Here is a 22,502-nt window from a genome sequence, read left to right on the forward strand (position 1 = left end):
AAGTTAGACTTATGATGGCCCCCGCTATTCGCGCATACAAACTTCGTGGTATCATCCTTCACAGGACAGACGTCCTTAGCGTGAGAAGAACCTCCGCAAGTCATGCATTTTGAATCCATGCGGCAATGTTTTGTACCATGACCCCACTTTTGGCATCGACGGCACTGAGTCGTGTTCTGGAAATTTCCTCCAGGTTTCTGGAAATGTTCCCATGTCACACGCACATCGCACATAAGTCTTGCTTTTTCTAAAGCTTTAATATCATTTAGATCACTTTTATTAAAGTGAACTAAATAATATTCTTGAGAAAACACTTTCCTAAGAATGCCAGATTGGGTTTTCTTTTTCATAATGATTACTTGGACTGGAGAAAATCCAAGTAAATCATTTTTTCCACTTTTGATCTCTTCAGGTGACTTATAGTCACTTGAGAGATCTTTCAAGACAACTTTGAACAAACGTTCAGTTTTGTCGTCATAAGTTAAGAATTGTGCTTCTTCTCTTCAAGATGTTCGAGAATAAGTTAACGATCATTGAAAGTTTCCGAAAAAACGCAACAGTCTCCTTTCTGTGCGATTTGGAAGGAAACCCAAATCTACCTAATGGAGTTCAAGATCTCCCGCCCAAACCTTCCAAATTCGAAACAACTGGCCACGATGGGCGGCACTCTTTGTTTCCTTTCATTTCGATGCAATTATCAACTATTTCACCCTTGGAAGAAAGCGCACATTCCGGAGAAATGCCCTTTCTTCAAATTTTGCTACGTTTAGTGACTGTTTTAAAACCCACTTTTTTGGAAGGAAGTTGTGAATCCAGAGATTCACCCTTTTTTTGTTTGTAGTTGCAACCATGTTTAGGGATTAAACGGAATAATAAGAGGTTTTTTTTTCCTAAGACGGTGTCCAAGAAGGATTACCACCGCTAGCTTCAACTAACGGGTTCAACGACAAATCGAAGGCACGGGTTCCAACAAGGATCGAAAAGAGATCAATATTAGAAAAAATAGTACTGAAAAGTATTGTTCTTGTAGCACTGAAAAGTACTGTTTTTGTAGCAACAACAACTATTGTTTTAATGCTTTAGGTAGTTTTGAAAACTTCCGCGAGTAGAAATAATTTGTGTACGCACAGCACAAGGGTACCATTTGCACTGCACATCAAAAGGTAAACCATTCATTGCACTTCGATAATTTTTGATCCACCCTACCCACCACCTGCCGATCCGGAGGGATAGGACAGCGCGAACCTACCGCGCACGTTCCATTTTACCGCTGAAACAGAGTGCGTACACGGTTGTTCTCCACATGCAGCCGTCCTATCGCACGTACAGGTCCGTGAACACAAGGAAACCCGCATTTTTCTCTTCTCCAGCGCTTCGTCGTTTCGTCGGCATCACAAAAAGCTAAACTAGGGGGGTTTGGTGGGTTAGGATCGGTTCCACTCTCGCTCTCGTTACCTTGCGCCGGATTTGCACGTTTATGTTCTCTCCGCTCCGGTTCCAGCCAGCTCAGCTGCTGGTGGTGCTGCCTGGTAGCTCACACACAATCGGTTGTACACGGATCGGGTACCGAGACCTGGACCTGACTGGTTGAATTGAATTTTCTTTATTTTTAGTCTCTGAGTGGAATCCGTATCGTTCGAACCGGTCGATCTACCGCCGCCGCCGTAGTCTTCGCCGTAGTCGTTTGACATCCCAGTTATGCTATTGTAGTACCGTACCGCCGTACAGCATACAGCATACAGTAAGTGAACGCAGTTCTACAAAAGCTCCTGGAGAGAGTGATTTGTAGGATCTGATAGTCCGAGTTTCGAATCCTGCTGGTGGTCGTTCGTTTTCCAGATCAAAGGTGTGAATTTGGAAAGGTGTTGTCGCGTGAGCTTATCATTTGAAAAAGAAGAGTGAAAAAAAGTGTGCTATTTCGACAGAAAAAAAGGTAACCACCAGTCAGTGTTTCAGCCTTCGGTGGTCGCATGGGGGTTGGATGGAAAAAAGCTTAGCCACCCTCGTTTTACTCTAGGGGGATGTTTGGGCTGATGAATGCGTGAGAGTGCATAAATCTTGCTGCTATCGCGCGGAAAGCTTACTTTTATTATCTCACCTGTAGCAGCTGCAGTCACCACACGCCGCGGTTCTGGTTCTAATATATCTCGCGTGTGAAGGGCGGATTAGCGGGATATTTTCGCACTCGCAGATCGGTGAATTTGATCCGGGAAGAAAAATTGCTTTCATTTTCAGTGAGTTACGGCGAGGATGTTCGCTGCGGTTATGAGTGTGATGATTTTTTTTTCATCTGGCAGATGATTACTGGCGGCGATAACACACCGAGCGTGGACTGTTCCGAAAAGATTGAGTTTGTAGGGTTTCGTGGGACGAATTAACGATACCGTTAATGAATTTTACTGATCAGGTGAAAACAAGCTTGACGTGGTAAAACTGAGCCTAGTGTCAACATATATTTCTTTTATTTTCTGGCCCTACGTTCCAATTAAGACAGAGAAGCATTCTCAACAGTTCTGCAGTCGTCAACTAGTAGCTGTTGTAGTAAATGTTCACGTATATTGGAAAATCCGAAGAAAATCCTAACGTTATAAGATTCTTAACTAAAAGTGCATCCAACACAGCTGCCAATATGAGCCTGTAATACCTGTAATGAAAACATAGTCACATATTCATTCACTATCTCTTCAATTAATAAAGTTTAGCACTGTTTATTAATGTCAAGTATTCAAATGAAGTCCTATTAATCATTGAAAAATTTACTTTGATTCAAAACCTATTTAACAAAAAGCGTCCAATTTCCCAATTTAAAGTAGAAACAAAACGAAGGTAAAAAAAACACAAGGAGACAAAATGCCATTAATTACTGCCAAAGTTTTCTTCGATGAATGTTTTGCTCAACTCGTGTGCTGTAGATTATAATAGTTTGATTGTGTTTTATCATTGGACCATTTCAGTTAACCTATACCGTTTTAAAATTGCTCCGGTGTACCTTAAAGTCTCTCGACACAGAGTGAAATATATGTAGATCCTTGTCATCATAATTCAATGCTAATACGATTCCTGACAAAAAATAATGTCTATGAAAATTGATTCTATGAAAGTTGCTTAGTGTTTGAATTCAAATTTTGAAAATATTTGGAGCATTGAGTAGATATTTATTATTATTATCTTTAACGAGATCTGCAGTCCGATGAAAATATTTATGAGAAACGACCTACCTCCCGCATTCCTTTTGTGACAAAACTACATTTATATTTAGCACGGATCATAGGTAATATTCTTCCATAAAGTGCGGCATAATTGTGCACGTATTTAAAAAAAAGTTGAATTTTTTTTCTAAATTTTCTGTTTTTATTAACAGCAAAACTCTTATTTCATTGTCGTTAAAATCCGGCACCTCATAGTGAATCAAGAAATAAAAAAAACATTATCAAGTAAATTTCTAACGTCCGTTGCTTCATGCAAAGCCATTCTGAAGGTATCTGGGCTCGATTCCCGGTCGGTCTAGGATATTTTCATAATGGAAATTTCCTTGGAAATATTTTCATAATGGAAAGTCGAAAACAAAAATTCCAGTCCGAAAAGATCCTCGACCGGTACGATTCGACCCCTCGACCCTTAGGTCTTGATGAATAGCTGTGCGTTTATCGCTACGGCTATCTGGGTCCCAATGAATAATGTCCAGTGCAAATATGATATGATAATGTATGTGAAACAAAATAACTGATATTTCATGCAATAAAACACGAAAAAAAAAATAAATAGAAATGTTGTTTGTTCTGATCGTTTTTTAAACTAATAAAAATACATTTCTTGTAGCATACACGTTATGAAAGCAGGTCAACTAATTCAAGTGTATGGACTGGAAAAAAAACTGTAAAAATGCCCTTGGCTGAATTAATCAAGGTCGATTTTTGCGTCTATCGATCTATCGACAATAAGTAACGACAATAAGTAACGACAATACTTGAAAAAAAAAAGAAACAAATTTTTGATTAAAAAGCAAAAAATTCAACGTTTTTGAACATATTTTGAATTCTAATCAAAATGCCTCTATCATGGTATGCCATCCTTGTGATATTTATTACTCATGAATTCGATTACGCTATTCAATCCAGTATATTCGGATTTGCGTCACAAGGTAGCGCTAGTGAGCATTCAAATTTTGTTTGCGGCTAGAGCATAGAATTTTATTTCGTTGGCGTCTTATGATCCTGACTACCTACTTGAAGAGATGGCGTCTTTGCCAGAATTGGTCAGTAAGGCCTTGAATACCCAAGGCAGAAGCTGGTCTCAGTGACTTATTTAGTTCCCACATGACGCCCGTAGTCGACTCTTTAAAAACAAATTGAGATAGAGTAAGATTAATACAAATAAGTTTGCTAAAAGTAGATTGAAAAAGAAGTTGGGGACATTTTTACCCGACTTGACTCAGTGGTTGGTAACTCCAATCCTGTGTACATTTCCAAAACTTCCAATAATGATTAAAAAACTAGACATTTAGAGGATTTAATTCGAACTAAAACAAAGACGATCCATCAAGAATTGCCAAAATAGCAGCAATTTGAATTTACGGGATACGGGTTAGTACAGAATATTAAGTGGCACTAGTGAGCATGCATTTTTTAACTCGCAGGACTCGTGGGATTACGATGATATATTAAGTGCAGTTAGTTTATTTTTTATTCAGTCACTAAAAATTGTAAGATACTTGACAGATACTATTTGTTTTCAACAAGTTATGTTTTGGTATATTGGACATACGACACTTAAGCGATTACCTCCAATCTGGTCGTAAACGGTCGCAGCTGCATTTATGTGCAAAATGTAGTATAACTATATAAGCAAGTTTTATAGGAGAATGCATGGAGGATTCGGAGGGAAAACATTTTTTTTGGCTTAGTGAATGTTTCTAGAATTTTGATTTTCTTCGAAGTAAAGATGTATATTAGCGAGTTTTCAAACGAAATATGCACATTTTAATTTAATTTTTCGTAGAGTGACGTGCAGTGAAAATTTCATTCAATTTGGTCTATCAGTAACTGAGATCTAGCCTACCAAAGCTGATCATTTTGTATGGAAAATCGAAAAAAATGCAAATGTTTTGTTCAATATTGTAAGTTTTAAAATGATTATTCTATAACGAAATAAATATTCAAGGAACCGCTGAAGATGACCGAATGCATTAGTAGGACGAAACGTTTGGTAAATGCTACGTTTTAATGTAGATTTTACCTAAAAACGCCGATGTAATCATCTACAAAAAAGTGTGTTTTTATAGAAGCAAATTATTACGAAATTTCATTCTTTCGGCTTTTCATCCTTTCGACCTGTTGCCCCTTAATCGTTTTGAAGATATAAACGTAAGAAAATAAACAATATCATGGATTTTCAATTATGGTCGGTTACACGCGTTGTGGACACCTAGTGACGAATGACCTATAACTTAGCTGGAATGTTCAAGGGTTTTGTTCTGTATATGAGCAAACGTGGGGGCCCAGATAGCCGTAGCGGTAAACGCGCAGCTATTCAGCAAGATCAAGCTGAGGGTCGAGCTGTCAGTTGTCCCTGCTGGGATGTTACGCCAGAAAGAAGAAGAAGAAGAATGAGCGAACGCCTGAAAAAATAAAATCCGATTTGAATATTAGGCGAATGTTTGGTAAAATAAGTTTTTGTAACAATAAATCAAAAGTACTAAGCTTTGCTAAAAATGCGTTTGTTAGAAATAAATTACTTCAGAGCTATTTGGAATAATTGCAGCGCATGACAATTTTTGAATAAAATGGATAACATTGTTATGCTGTAGTTTTGATCCCATACTAGTAATTGAGCTGATATTTTTTTTTACAAAGTGTGCTCAATTTTGTAGCCAAGAAATACCAAAATTTTCACAGCACCTGCCTGAATGTGAAATATTAGGTGAAATAGTTCGAAATGCCTTCACAAAATACCGAACCGGGGAAAACTGGAAAAGCTGGAAAAATACGGGAATTTGAATTCATTGGGAAAAAAGACGGGAAATCCAGGGAATTTGAGATGGTCACATGAGAAAATCATTTTGAACGAACATCTTCAAGCTCTAAATCTACAACCCCCTAAAAATAAATTTTAGAAAGCTATTATGGTTGATGATATTGTCACTGAGCATTTGAAGTTTTGGACAAATAACTTTCAAACAATAATGGTTTAATTTATACTTCGCTACACTTCTTAAACATATTCAACTTTTCTCTTTGAAGCAATGATTCGGATTTTTTTTCTTTGAGCAATGATTCGGATTTTTTTTTTCTAACTTATCTGACTGAAAATTTTGTACCAGAGTTTCAATAGTTGAAGGTTTCAGCACTTGAACATATTGGATTGGATTTTATTCATTAAAAATATACCACAATAAATCTGAATATTCTAGAAAACAAATAAAGGATTGGATAGAGCATATTAGATATACTACTTCGTTTTATAAAGTGGGCACTTTGTTTATGCTATATCTTTTTTATTAATTGATAAAATCGTAATCGGTTTTCTGTGCATCATTCAACTATTATTCTGCAATGTTATGACAATATAAAGTCTCACAAAATGCTTTTGCTTGAAGAACTAAATAGTTTTTTTTTTCAAACAATCCTAAGAAAAGCTGTTCGTCAAAGTTAAACATTAGTTTTCACATAACAGAAATCCTTTTATGAACAAATTGTATGTTAGTATCTCTAAGTATTCTGCTAAAAAAAGAGCTTTTAAAATCAATAATATTCCACCATTCTGTGACACTAGGGCACTCTAGTGATTTATCCATTGATGGCCATATTTGCTGATACACCATGCTTTTACGCTCAGCGAAAAGAAAAGTATGAAGCGTGTTTAAAACTAGTTTAGATAACTTAAGAAGCTTTCTTTGTATAAAAAAGTGCCAAAAATCGAGTTTTTAATCGCACTCTTAAGTATACATTTTACTCTTTATGGTCGTTTTACTAAAAAGTCTCAAACTTTTAAAATCATGCACGCCTATTTATCGATCTACACCAAATTGTAAACGTTTCTCTAAGCATTTCAATCGATAATCTCAGAACAACATGTTATGATAATAATACATGCAAAATTAAATCGATTTCATTACAGCAGTGTTGCCAATTTTGATGATTGTCATTTTGGTTTGAAAGGTCGTCTGGAAATTTGTGCCACAGCGATCTTGAAAGTATTTAAAAAAAAAAAAAACAAAGTATTTAAGCATTTTTTGATAAAAATATCTTATTTGATCTATAAACCGACACTGGAAAGCAGAATTCATGTGCCATATTATGTTTTAAATTAGAGTTTCAATGCGGTAACTTGTAATAAAATGTGTATGTGTAACCTCCTTATTAGACCTGTTCATATTTGAAAAAAATGTCTGGAAATCTTGCGGTCAAGCACAAGTTTATTCTGAATTCTCATGCTAAGAACAATGTATGTTCCAATTTTCAGCTCATTTGATAGAGATTCCACTATGCTTCAAGTTAAAAATTTGTTTTTTGGCTTATTTTAAGGTTTGAAAAATCATAACTCAATACTCACAAATCACAATCAATTGCTTTTACCACCTATTGAAAGCTAATTATATTCTGTTGAAGTTTGTCGGACACGCCAATATGCTTAAATTAAGTTTAAACATTGTTTGATAGAAGTTTGTTCTCCACTCCAAAGTAGCGCTAACGCGTTCATTTTTTACATTCATTAAAGCTTGTTGTGGTGTTCTTGGCTCACCGACAGTGGATTTACGAATGTGCTTCCTAATTACCTATTTTTTACAATTTATTTTCGTAAGATAGAAGGTATTTTTAAACGGGATTGAGTTTTAGAAATGCTTAGTCATCATGTTCTGGAAATTCAAAGGCCGAAATTTTCATACTAGTATGTATTTTAGGGAGAACACTCCCCAAAAATAGTGATTTTCAAGAACCTTGAAGCACAAACCTCAACCAAACTATGTTTAAACTTGCTCTAATCATAAAACCGTGTTGGACAAAAGTTCGTAGAATTGAATAAACTACTATGTAGATGTATTTCCGATAAGTTTTATTGTTCCATTCAGCAGTCATAAATTTTTTAAGCCTTGAAAATAGTCCAGAAACACATAATTGATGTGCTTCAACATCAAAATTTTCTCCAAATTGACTGAAATTTTGACTGTAAGTTCATTTTCACATGAAAATTCAAACTATTGGTTGACTGAGGAACTTCCAGACTACTCCTTATTATTAGAGCATGATATAGAGTGAGATTTCTTAGTACCGGAAAGCGTTGAAAAATTGAGGAACATGGTCTAATCAAGACGGTGTAGTAAAAGAAAATAAACTATAGAGAGCAATTTTTGCGTACAATAGTACATAACAAACATGCCTATTCGAAAAAGTAGAGATGTTTTGAACAATTTAATGGGCTTCGTAGCCGATCCTTTTTCACTTCTTGACTTGATTGTTTTTTTCCAAAAACTTTGTTTTTCAGATTTTGCCTGCGGTTCGAAAAGGTTCGCTTGTCTTGAGCGATTGAAATATGATTAATTTTATTGATACTCGAATCCACCAGCTTTCTCCTCAGAAATATCGTGGTTCATGAACAATCCCTTGATTGTACTGTGGAGCCATCCAGAAACTGCGTGTTTTTTTAGATGGGTGTGGCCAAAAAAATGTACAGTCTCAATAAATATAATCACGTGGGTTATGTGGGACTCGCAGACTATTATACTTCTTGTTAACTATTCTAAATATAATATCTAACAGATCTTCACACTTTTGAAATATCATTCCTGTTTCGCCTTCCCGAGTAGATTACAAAGTGATGGCGAATTAGGTTCTTGATAACTTAATTTACCATTATTTGTTAGAAATAAGAGTTAAAATAACTTAAATTTGCTCCTGAAAAAACATTATAATGGCAAAATTAGTTATTTGAATGGCGAACTATTAACTTCAAGGTATTGATTTGCTTTTCGAAGAGCGTAATTTGTATTTATTATGTTAGTTCAAGTGTAAGTAGTGTATAGAGTAAAGTGGGGCAAAAGTTCGAGTGGGGCAAGAGTTTCTTTTTAAGATTTCTAGCTCAATTCAAAACAAAACTTATTAATTTCATGGTGGCTCGAATGCTATTCAAGTAAGAGACTTTCACTCCAAATATCATAAAAATCGATTGAGATTTGGAAAAGTTATGGCTATTTGTTGTTTTTCGACGAGAATATTGTAATTTTTGGTTAAACTTTCGTTGCATGGAACCAATTGAAGATAAAATATTTTTCAATATTTTATGTAAGGGCGTTTTTAGGCCTATCATGAGAATGCTTTGAAGTGTACTAGTTTTTGCATAAATGCTTGAAAACAATTTTTAGCCCATAGTGGGGCAAAAGTTCGACCCATGTATAAATTCACGGAAAAATTCGCAAATTACCTAAAATCCACTAATTATCTTCAAATTCAGCAAAATTTGTCTGATCGTGCGAAAAATGTCACCAAAATTTTATATTTCCACTTAGTTTTGCGAAAAACTGCTATTTTCAAGTATATTACAATTAACCCTTTTTTGGGCCATTTTTTTATGAAAATTTAGTGTTTTTTTCGGCAAATTTAAGTTTACGGCTGATGTAATGTATGCCTGTCATAAAAGTATCGATGTTTTGTATTTTAGCCAGCGAACTTTTGCCCCACACTAGATTCGAACTCTTGCCCCACCGGTGGGGCAAAAGTTCGTTTAAGACAATCAATTTTGAAATTGTTATAACTAAAAATGGGTAAATATTTTGACACAAGTTTGTTCAGCAAAATGATAATGTTGAAGGTTCATTGTATGGTATTTGTTTTGTTTCAACTGCTATTGTTTTCCTGGAAACTTTGATTATACCACTAAGGTCGAACTTTTGCCCAACCTTACTCTAATCCTTAGTTCGCGACGCTTGGGGGTTGAGCGATGAACACTTGTTCAGTGTACAATTCGGTTGTCGAATAATATCGTGAATTCTGTTAGGCGTAAATATATCATGGATCGCATGACCAACCATAGGTGACTCACATATCCTTTATTTATCGCATTAAACCAATATCCTTCCCATGATAACTGTGGAGATGCAGAGATATACACGGTCTGTAGTAACAGCGGTTGTCTAGCTTAACCTTCTCCGCTAACCATAAGTACGTGGTCTTAATTGACTTTTAAATTTTGAACTATCGATTAGAGCACATTGAGAATGGTTTGCTAATTTCAAGCCTCATTCATTAAATCTCTGTGTATCTTCGAATATTGTGGTCATTCACGAATTGTACTGTCATCTATGCTCATGATAATATAATGTTAGTCCAGGAACAGATTAAGTTATTTTTTTACTAGTACTTTTATTTTAAATCAAATAAGAACAAGTTTACTGCCCATAACTGCATATTTGTCACATTCGACATTTTTGAAAATTTGGAGTTAATACCGGAGAGAGTCATCAAATGACAAATACTTTCGATCAACTTACTGAAATCTTTAAGATTGTTCTAGAAAATACCATGTTGTTTTGTCACACTGGTAATTGTAATCGCATAACAGTCACATTGAGCTACATAAGCCTCGTAATGTAGTAGCAATGAAATTTCTATCAGACTTATTTTCTGACTATTCACCCAATATGAGATATGAGTTATAAAAAATTTCAGCCCCAAATAAGCACTTTTCAGTTCTTATTGATTTTTAGAAATTTTAGTTTCCTCCCATACTGCAATGAAATGCACACTTGATATCCCATTTACTCAATGCCTACTTTTGTTGAATGTTACAAATATGCAGTTATGGGCAGTTCAGTACTTGAGTAATTCACCTCTTCCCGAGTTATGGTCAATTATCCACCCAAACTTCCTTCAAATAGCATAAATCCTGGAACATAGTCCATTGTTGGTTTTGTACTCATTTAGGGCATATTCGACTCCTAGCTTCAATATGGCCTTTCGTTAAAATTATGTACCGTTTTGACTCATATTCCGAACACTTAAGGCCAACAGTGACTTCAAAGGCATCTGGTAGGCATAAATTAGCTGATATTTGTAAAAATTGTTATTTCTTTGCAAAGTCTAACCGTTAGCTGTTGAGTGTACTAATAAAAATGTTCATTTAAACTTGTTTAGTATTGTTTTTACGTAAAAGTATGGAACAACATTTTGACTCAAATGCCGAACACTGCGTTCATTCTGTCTCATATTCCGAACACCTTGATTCAAATTCCGAACAGCACGAATAAATCATATTCAAATAAATAATTTCGCAAATAAATTCATCTGAGCTAGTTTACATGGTCTCGAGCTAGAGAATCATCTCTACTCCCGAGGTATAAAATTAATTGGAAGACGTTAAAATTGAATTGCAATTGATTGCCATTTCCTGGTAATATGTTGACATATTTCAGCGAAACATTTCAACCTTGTCGCCATACAAAAACCGAGTGTTCGGAATATGAGTCTGTTCGGAATTTGAGACAAAACGCAGTTTTGGTAGGACTTCCTTTTCTGCGCCATTTAGAAAACGTGATTTATAGACGGCCCTTCATATAATTTGTCACGTAAATATGTATCAGGAATCTTACAAAAACCTAAATACACTCAAGCTTTTCGGATTAGTCTACACTCGGTTAGTGGCCTGGACACGACAGCAGGGCACACGCTAAGCCGGAACCAGGATTGATTGATGCGATATTGAGGAACCAGTTTAGTCCGGTGGTGGTGCCAGTTCATTAATAATAGTACAAATCCTGACCAACTCCACCACCGAGACCGAGGAGCGTATGTCGTCGTTTATGAGTGGAATCGAGCCCCAAACTAAAATAGAGAAAAGTAGTACGGTGATCGATTAGACCGACGGAAAAAATAAAACACACGAGAGGATAACGTGATATTTATAATTATTGTTTAATCGATGAGCTCACGAAAGACTGCAATATCGAAAGGGTGGCTTGCGGAGACACGGAAGGTGGAGGACGTCTATCGGTCCGCACAGCATGTGTTGATGAACAGACAGCTCTCTCGGTGGGTGGGTGAGTGTGTGTATGTGTGAACTCAGGAGGGAGGGAAAGCTTTTGCCAGTGTAGAACATGAAGGACTCGATCGAGGACATAGGATTAGGCAGCGAACACGCAAGGATTGCGATATAATGGTGCCGAAATTATGAATGAACGAGTTTTGGATCTGTGGAGAGCTCCGGCGGAGGACTACTGATGGACATAGTGATTTAGCTGCACACACGCAATCAATCGGGATCCTAAGGTGTTTTGTGATTGAGGGGAAGGGGTTGAGGGAATCGAATCGATTGGTCGTGCAAATGTAATGATTTTGTTCTCTTGGGTTGGGACAAGGCCAGGTTCCTAGAAACGGGCCTTTGCCGACTGTTTTTCTCATAAATTATTCATCCGGCATTGTATTGATCGCAGTTTGTGCGACTGTGGCTGGACATATATCTTTTTTGCTTTGTTTAATCGGCTTAGCTTAGACGGCGGAGTTATAGGCTGAATGGATACGATAATTTTTGTTCTATCAAAATGGTTTTAACTATTAATCTAAGAAAGACATTGATTACTTCGTTCTTAAGACCGATTAAGTTAGTATGGTGTCCACCGTCTATAATGACAAATTCGAAATTCACTTCACACTTTGGTATTGCGATACCCTTTGTTTCAACAATGAAATTTGTTAAAGTTTCGAAAGCTTTGTCGATATCAATTTTTGCATGCAAAGAAGTTAACATTTGTCTAAAGATTAGTATGAATATTTTACATGTAATTCCAGTCAGCTCTCAAATAATTGAAAGTGGAACTGTTAGGATTAAAAATCGTAATCACGCGTAATGAAGTAATTAATTTAATTCAAATAAAAAAACAAAGAATTCTTTGAAGAAGCCCTGAAGTAATTCTTTCAAGTAATGCTGACTAAGATGGTTAAATTGTGAGTGAAATTTTGAAAAAAAAATCCTTGTGCTCAGGTGGGATTTGAATCCATTAGTCTTGTATGCTAGACGAGGAGGGCTTCACCATATAAGCTACCGAGCCAACTTGGCTCGGCAATGGTCGTGGATATGGGTTATGGGAAAATTTTGCGTGATCTGTTGAGATTTGAATTCGAAATTTGTAAGCTTCTGAGTTACTGGGTCACCAAGTGGCTCGGTAGCTTAGTTGGTAAAGCACTCGTCTAGCATACAAGAGTCGTGGGTTCGAATACTTCCTGGGCACGTGGATTTTTTTTCATAATATAACTCATAAATTATCCTGCTGTACCACGCGTAATGAGTTAATTAATGTAAAAACCATGCGAATTGGATTACCGAATAGCACAATAAATGTATCAATATACTCTTTTATGTATTGCAAACTTTCTTTTGAAATCGTCCTTATTCGAAATTAAAGATAAAACGATTTATCGTAAGACGAGTGCTCAGCATTGCAGCATTTTTATTCAAACAAATATAATGGCTCTACGTTCATCCCATTCCCATTTTCATAGCATTCCCTTTCTCCAGAACGAAATTTCAAATACAACAGCATTGACCCAGAACTTCTCTCATCTCAAAATCGGACGATATCTGATCGACTGAGTTTCGTAGACGTCGGAAAGCACGCACACACAGAGATGATGCGATGCAGTCAGACTTTGAACCACTTCGATTACTGTTCTGTGCCGCATCACCGAACTGGTCAGTGACCGAAAAAAGAAAATTTTCCGCTTTATCCACTTTTTACTCTGTTTGAATGGTTTTCCTCCCCCCTCACTCTCTGCATATTTCCCATCCTTTAGCCCCATCCGTTCCAGTTTTTATGAGTAGCGCTGCGAACGGCATTCAAAATTGTTCAACTTTTGCCATCTGATAGAGCAGCAGAGAATCCCAGAAACCGCCCTCCGATGACGCCACGACGACGCCGCCGCCCCCTGTCGCCCTTTTCATTATCTCCGGAGTCTCGTACACTGGCCCCAAATGTTTCGCTCTGTAACTGCTTCAAAAGCCGGTTCGAACCCGTTTTCGTTCCGCAGAAATAAATATATGGAGTAAGTAGACTCAAGTGAGTATACGAAGATCCGCCCAATGTCACAGTGGGGGAAATGGACCCCAAAACGGCATGTAATTCTAGCGGTTCCCGAAAACTTCTTTTTCCAATATACGTTAAGGAATCGAATAATGACAGTTTCATTCACTGAAGTCGTGTAGAAGTGCTACACGACTGACCTAAAAAATATGTTTTCTGAATCAAAAAAATAAAAGTTGTAACAGATTGCGTCTAACTTAATATATTAAGCCTGGTGTAGAATAAAATTAGGAGGCAAGGGCATGCTTCGTTTAGCTAAAAAGTCTTTGATAAAAGTTTTGCCCTATTTCTGTTCATATTTACGACTGATTGCGACATTTATAATAATTCTTTTCTGACATTTCGACTGATCTTGGTGATTGGAAGAGTCTGTTTTACCCCATTTTGCCCTAAAATGCTTTTTTAAATAAAAAAAACCAGTTGCCACTAACTCACAATGAATATCTGTTCTGCGGTAGAAAAATCTCGGTAACTCGGAGCTCACCCTATAAACAAATATTTTCAAAGCTAAACGATCACTCCGACATCTGGTGGCTAGTAGGAGAACCGGCAAAAAAGAGGTTGGGTTGAGAACTTACCGTGTGCAGCATAGGAAGGACCACACAATTTACACTTTTTCTCGGAATAGTTATCAGAGATCAGAGATCATTGAGAAACAGAATAAACTTTTTTTCCTTTGATAATGTACAGATCCGGTCAGTGCTCATGTACGATTAGTGGGATAAAATTGGAAAATTGGTGTTTGGCAACATAGGTTATAAACTTCCGGATTCTTTGTTAGTGGTTAAATTAGTTGTGAAATCACACGCATGGCAAGAATAATGGTACAAAATGAGTATGCCAATGGAAAATAGTTCAATAATCGATTGATTATGAACTAATTTTTGGGTTGAAGAATTGAATTTTGGACGTAAACAAACATTTTCAGTGACATTTCACTCGTTCTTCCCCAGCGACCTCTATGACGGTGGGCATTATATTTGCCTATTGACTCTGCAGTGTCAATGGCTGGAAAAGGCTATTTTGCCCTCATTTTCCCTTAAATTTTGATTAATTTAAGTAAGTAAGTAAGTAATTAAAATTGATTCAAAATTCACTTGATTTTTTTCTACAAGCTATTTTTTTCAACTGTAATTTAAAGTGAGCATGAAACTTTTGTTTCGCGCTTATCTCAGGATTTTGACTAATTAGAAAAATAGTTTCTTCGTTCCCCAACTATAAAAATTCTAGGGATATCATTTTGTTAAAAATGTTGCATACCACTCCCATACGGTTTAATAATGCAAGCTAAAAAAGCGTTCCTATCGGTCAAGTTCTTAACTAAAAGGGTAATCTTCTATACTTAATATTCAACAACATTCCAAATGGATAGAATCTCATCTCATCCGCGGATTCCTATAACAGTGTTTCCAGCGTCAAAATGCTTGCGTTTCGTTTTACAGAACGTGATGAATAACACAAAATCCGTTGTGAGCTACCAAATAACTTTGAACCCTACAAGAATACTGGAATCCAATGGAAGTTTTTTCCTACCTTGTTAAACATTCTATTTTTTATATCTTGCTAAAATTTTGGCATTTTGGACGTTCCTTATTTGTTCTGATTCAGAACTTCTGAAACAGTGTTGCCAGCTAGATGAACATTTGCACATCGGCAGATTGTATGGCATTCAAAATCTGTATATCTGAATATAACACCCCCCATATAATTGGCTCTTTGAATAACATTCGAGCAGTGTTGCCATATACATTAAAAAATTTGGAAAAAATTGTCAGTGGAAAACTCTCCAGGGACTTACGGCCCTAATAAAAAAATATATAAAAAGGCCATTTTGGAACGTTCTTAATCCATACTAAAAAATGTGATAGAAAAATGTCAACTCCTACAAAACGTCCAGTTTTATTCATCCTACAACAGTTGATAATTAAGATTATTCAAATCCCACCAATTTTGCAAAACGTAGAAAAAATTAATGTAAAGATATCATAAGGCCGGCTCCAGAGGCACGTTCTATGTCTATGTTATAAAATGGTCTTTCAATAAACCATTTCAAATACGCTAACGACCAAATTTTCGTTAGATCAAACGCCATTCGACCAAATCTCATCCGACTAAATATTTTGAGAATTTTCGACCAAATGTCCCTTCGACGAAATATACTTTCGACCAAATTTCAATCGATCAAACGTCATTTGACCAAACGTAATTCGACCAAATGTCATTCGACCAACTGTCCTAAAGCCCTAGGTCACAAATTGATTTTGTTGTGTTTTAGCACTCGTTTTTCTTCCAGTGTACACCCGATTCTGTTTTTGCACGGATTTTTTTTACACGGCCGTGCAAAAAAAGTTTCCATGCATTTTTTTTCGCCAAAACCTTGTTTTTACATGAAACGTCGAGAAATGGTGTTACTTGTTTTGCAAAAAAAAAAATGTTTTTCATACAGCCATTCCATGAAAATCCGATCTAGTGGGTCACCGAATTCCGTGAAAATTTGCTATTTTGTTCCTCACCCGAAATAAGGATACACGTGTTTTTGGATTTTTTGAATAGGGTGTCCATTTCCGAAATAGGGTGACCAGAAAAATCGCGACTTTTTGAGCTGTTAAGCTGTTCAAAAGTTATGATTTTTTTTAAATAAAAAAATATACCTCAAAAACTAAAAAACATGCATCGCTGAAAATTCGACAGTAAACGTAAAATATTCTGAACTTTCAAAAAATAAGAACAGCAATAACCCCTTTTGTCCCAAGGCCTTCAAAACACGAAAAAACGGAAATTTTCAATTTCTTTCACGTAAAAAAAATGTGAAATTTTATATTTTTCTTGAAAAGTCAAAACCTTTAGCTTTCATTTCGTCCAAGAAAATTGAAAATCGATGAAGTTATAATTAAAAAATAAAACAAAAATAAATAAAAATTTTGCAAGAACGTGATTTTTTTGGTCACCTTTTAACGGAAATGGTCACCCTAATCAAAAAAATCCAAAAACACGTGTATCCTCATTTCGGATAAGGAACAAAATAGCAAATTTTCACGGAATTTGGCGACCCACTAGATCGGATTTTCATGGAATGGCTGCATACTTGTTTCTCTTGATAAATCAAACATTATTGCCAAAGGGTATATTGCTCTAAATCCTTTCGTTTCAAAAATAGTTCAAAATGAAAAAAAAAGCATTTTTTTTCAAAATGGGGCATTTACGATATATATAAAGTGGGTGATAAAAATACTGTGAATTTTTCACTGCACAAATTTCAAGCCGATCACTGTTAGTGCCGTTCTGGGTCAATTTTTCCCCACTGTGCAATACGTGGAGGATGAGTTTTCCCGCATCCCAGTCTGGTTTCCAGGAGTGGAAAGGGTAGGCGTCCGGGGTCCTAAGGAGGGAGAAAATATCTGTGAATACAAATGTTTATGACTACGAGCAAAAAAAAAAAAACACAGAGTCGTCCAGCGTGGGTTAGTTGCTGGCCGTTCGTTGATGGTTATACAAAATTCATAGAACTACTACCATCCATGCATTTTCGCGTCTGTACGATGAGCGACTGCCGCTAGCCGGCGTTATTCGCTTAGAAAGAGAAGTTCTTACCCTGGAGAAAGGCACATACCAGAACGAAACTTTCGTTACGTTAACTCCGTTCACGGGATGTTCCGACTGTCCGAGGGCGAGTGCCCAGGGGTGGATCCCGGTTTTCGGTATGTGAAGCCTTTATGGTTGGCAAAATTGAAATATAAACTGTCGGATATGCAATAAGTTTCCGGGGAAATGTTTCCGAGCTGCCAGTCGTTTGTACCGGCTCTAGGAGTGGCAGATATGGGTATTTGCTGTTGCTGCTTCTGCTGCTGGTATGGTGGATTATGACAGAAAGAAAGCATTTGGGCAGGATAGTAACCAGCTAGGGCACTGTCACATGTATATGAGAGATGAAGTGAAAATTGGACTTATGTGTCCGGTTTGGGTTTTGCCATCGTCGTCCAATGAAATTAGCTCCGAGAGCTGGGCGAGGACACAGTTTTAATGGCCAACTTAGCAGAGCTATGAATTGCTTTGTGTCAACATGACATAGAATTCGGTTTTTGTTCATACTTTATGGCTTGCGGCAAAGAACTCAAACATAAAGCGGAGCGTATCGTAGAGTTTTGCTGACATGGAACTGGTTTGATATTATCATCCACAGGCATTGAAAAAATGGTGTTCACAGAGGTTGGTGAGCGTTGATAACGGTTCACGATAAAATTTTCAAAATTTCTCATTTCATCGACGTCACTACTTGGGTACTCTCATGATTCACTTTGACATGGGTGGCTTTTTTCGGTTGTTTTGTGATGTTAGAGATATCTAACTAGCTACATATTCTGATTCTACGTAAATATTAAACCAAAATTTTCATACTCTTGATGTTTACATTATTGAAATGCGTTAGAAATCATTGTGGAACTGAGTTTCAAATCAGATGTCAGAAAATTTTACTACGGGGCGAGCTGTCATAATTGGAATCTCTTCTATAATTTATAATATCAAAATGGTCGTTATTGAAGCATAACATTATATTGCACTGAAAAAAATGAGCTCATTCGAGCCAGCTGTTTTTTTTTATACTAAACAAATCAATTATCTGAAACTAGGTATTCATATTATCCGATCCCGATGAATCCTTTGATCAGTTTTTTGTGTTGATATCTTTTGCTTCATATAGCTTTACATTTAGCAAAAAACATTATAATATTCTTATTTCAATACGACCAATTATTTTTACAACTCCTTCCCCTATAACGGTCGTTAAAGAGTCGATGGGTACTCACTAAGGATGCGTATCAATCAAGAAAGTCCAATCTCAGCAACGGTTCTACTGACCTTTCACTGAATCTGACGGATTAATGAATGCAACAAACCCTGTTTTGCAACATGGAATTTATGGTTGTTGATCTCATTTCAGTATAGAGCGTTACAGTAAATAAGCAACCATACTTCGATCGAATAAATCTTTCCAACATGTGTTGTTTGAGAAATTGACCATTCGTTAAACGAAAACGACACTCACCAATCAATCGATCCTGCCCATCTAGGACATCTGATTTTCGTCAATGTTGGTGGTGGTCTGCAGCAAAATCGACACTCCGGCAACTTATCTTCGTCTATTTCCTTCCAAAGACAGATTGGAAAACAATCTGTGACGCGTGCGAGAAATACTTCTCTGTATAGGGAAGAAAAGCAGACAGCTTGTTAGCGAAGATTCAAGCCAAAGAACTGCCCATCTCTGAAGTACTAAATGGTTTGCCTGTCTTCCGAGAATTTTCTTAGCAATAAATCGTGTGCGTTCCCTTGATTAAGAATATATTTATATGGAAGAAGCTCTCAATATTGCTGCTATTCTTGACGTTGACATTGAGTGCGTTTTTCCTTTGATTGATGGCATTAATTTGGAGTGATACTCTCAATTTCTTCGAGGTTGGTAGCAAACAGCCTCTTTAGCAAATTGCTTTCGCTCGTTAAATTAGTGCTTGAAAATTCGCTCCTGACGTGCGTGTAATACTGTTAAAGGGTACCACCATCTTTTGCCTGGTTACCCCAAAAAGGATCCGCTAAGAAGCTGTCATAAAAATTGACTCGACCCATTCGGGTATCATCGTGGTGCGAATCCATGCATCGCTTTACGATTAATAAATGCTTCCAAGGATCATCTCCCCGGTTAAAGACTCGTTATCGTAAATGGCGTCTCTGAAAATAAAACCTACTCCGATATGATGAATTCCCAGGCGACTTCATGGTTCCACCGTCTCTGGAGATCAGTGCTTTCGCCGAATCTTGCTGATTGAGAATGGAGGTAATATTTTTACGAGCGAGTGTTATCCTTGCGAAAAGCAAATACGACCGAAGCAGAAGTTGGAATCATTCCTTCTTGTCAAGCGAACGGATTTGTTTATTATTAAACTCACTCCTTCTCGTCGCCCGGAGTCCAACCATGATTCGTTTCAAACCCGGCAAAAGCATACCGTGGTAACAGTGGCACACCTTCATAAAGGTCGGACAAAACTTTAGAATATGATGATGATTTCAATTTTTCCGTGTATTTTGTACAGATGACATTTTACACAAATTCAGTTAAAAAGAATATTTTTACATGAAATTTCAATGAAGTACAAAAACTGCAAGCAAAGATATATGTTAAACTTTTTAAACCTTTTAACCTTTACAGTGCAGGGTGCTGACATCAGTGTTTCAAAATTTTAAAACTGAAAATCGCAAATGAATCATATTTTTTATACATCGAAAATTTTGAATTCAGTGATGGCATCACAGTGCACCGGTTCAAAGCGATTCGATAACTATCATTTGAAATGAAGAGCGCACATTTTCCATGCTTATCTCAACTGATGCTGCTGCTGCTGATGTTGTTCCACGTCATATTCATATATGGGTTTCCATTCTCGGATTTTTTCATTTATTATGCTGCCGATTGTACAGTATTGGACAAAACGTTAGTAACTTTTTCGATTTCTCATACACAGTGATAAACTTTGTATGCACGATATTTTCACTGCTCGTCAAACTATTTTTGAATATTGAACCCGATCACGACTGTAAAAGGAAATAACAATTTGAGTAAAGTTAAATTATTGACGAAAAATTTCAAATGATCTTATCTGAAAATATGAAACTTTCACACAAAAACTGCAATTAGGCAATCTTGTTTATCTTGTGTAGTTCTACAACTTTACTGTAGAGAACATGAAGCTATCTTTTTTCAATTTTTTGAGTGATGCCAGTTATTAAAACACTAGTTGTCCCAGCATACGTTGTATTGCCCAGTAGGCTTTGCATTAGTCCATAAAAAAAATTATATTATATTTTTTCTATTTTTGTAAGATTATCAATGTATTTCAACAAATATTATTCCACACAAACACGTCGGAGCTATGAACGAATTTTGTAAGAATTTTGTAAATCCGTTCTTAAGCCAACACGTGACATACAAACACCATTTTTTAATTTTATTTATATACCTAGGTAGATAGATGTTAAAATCGATTTAGTCCATTCGTTATTACTTTTGAACATGTGATTGAAAAAATCGCTCAAAAATAGATGTTGAAATTCAAATTATGTCTTAAAAACAGTGATAATTTCATCCACGTCGATCCATAAATAGCACTGATTTAGAGAGCTAAAGTTGATCATTTCGTATGGAAAATCAAAAAAAAAAAGTTTCAAATGCAGTGTTCAATTCTGTAAAGTAGTGCTACTCTTCCCTGATCTATCCAAAACGTCATTGATGGGCTGTGATACCTAGTTCAGAAAGTGGAATCCTCATCTTCATCGTTCGATTTTAAGCGACCGGAGAGGATGAGTTGGGAAATGGGAAAAGATGATATGGAAATATGCCAACACTCAGCTCTTTTTTCTGTCGTATTTTAGCGCGCTGGGACTAGCAGTTTTTACTTCGATTTGAAGTGAAGGAGTAGTAGGAATCAATGACGCTCGCTAGTCATGATTGTACGTGTGAGATGAGTTTTCTCTCATAACATGACTTCGATTCTATGGCAAAAATTATGGTTACCCTTACAGGGTTCCTATACGGAATATAGGTAAGGTCGAATCAGAACAAATGCTGAAGAGTTAACACAGAAAAGGAGAGGAGTTTAAACATGTCTTTACTCTCATTTTAAATCATTAATGACTGCAATAGAGTCGTTGTACAAGTTTTAAGCCATAACGCTCTGAAATGAAATGCTTCTTTATCCTTAAAAGTTTTCTAGAACAGAATTGATAGAAACCGTACCGGAAGTTATTTCCTGGTGTATCGTCATCAACTATTTTCTGCAATAGATCAGCAATTCGAAACTTTCCGTGATTTGCGACCATTTATAGTCACATAATGCACATGTTAATGTTGTAACGGGAACTAACGACCATTGACTTAATGAGAAAAATGATTTCATCGCAGTAATCCACGGCATGTCTGTGAAAAATAATACCTCCACTATTGGTACACTGTTCCTTAAGTTGCGGTATATTTTTAATTTGTGTTCCTATAGTTGCGGTATCTGTTGTTTTCTTAAGGGATCCTCCACTATAGAAACACTTTACCGCAACTATTGGTACAAGTAAAAAAAGTTTTAGCAATTTTAGTGATATTTCAGCAGTTTTGAAGCAATTTGAACACTCTTTTCAACTATTCCATGTATCAACAAGCCAATACGTCGATTGTCAGTGTCGGTTCTGTGGCTAAAGTAATAAAATCAGTGAAAACGGTACTACCACAACTATAGGAACACCCACAATTAAGGGAACAATTACCCCTATTTAAAAGGATTCATTTATTCTCGTCGATGTATCCAAATAAACTCTACAGGTGTTCAACACTGCATTCCTCTTGAGTTTCTTCCAACGTTTCCTCCAAAAGTTATTAAATAAATTTTCTTAAGAATATTTC

General features: G+C 36.4%; 2 protein-coding genes across 9 annotated transcripts in view; both read left to right on the forward strand.

Moving 5' to 3' along the window:
* Window positions 1-22,502, forward strand: part of LOC5564467 (neurocalcin homolog) — a 497,420-nt gene that overhangs the window by 147,763 nt on the left and 327,155 nt on the right. The window lies entirely within an intron of this gene.
* LOC5564460 (neuronal calcium sensor 2) overlaps window positions 1-22,502 on the forward strand; it is a 403,811-nt gene that overhangs the window by 131,210 nt on the left and 250,099 nt on the right. For 2 of the 8 annotated variants that reach the window (XM_021842108.1, XM_021842111.1), the window contains exon 1: window positions 1,594-1,933. The exons of 4 other annotated variants lie outside the window; for them this stretch is intronic. The gene's annotated coding sequence lies outside the window, so the exon portion shown is untranslated. Of the gene's footprint in view, window positions 1-1,593; window positions 1,934-22,502 lie in introns of those variants that run through there. 2 more of the 8 variants (XM_021842109.1, XM_021842110.1) reach the window with 2 other exon arrangements.

Source organism: Aedes aegypti, chromosome 2 (assembly GCF_002204515.2).
Source record: "Aedes aegypti strain LVP_AGWG chromosome 2, AaegL5.0 Primary Assembly, whole genome shotgun sequence".
Classification (NCBI taxonomy): Eukaryota; Metazoa; Arthropoda; class Insecta; order Diptera; family Culicidae; genus Aedes; species Aedes aegypti.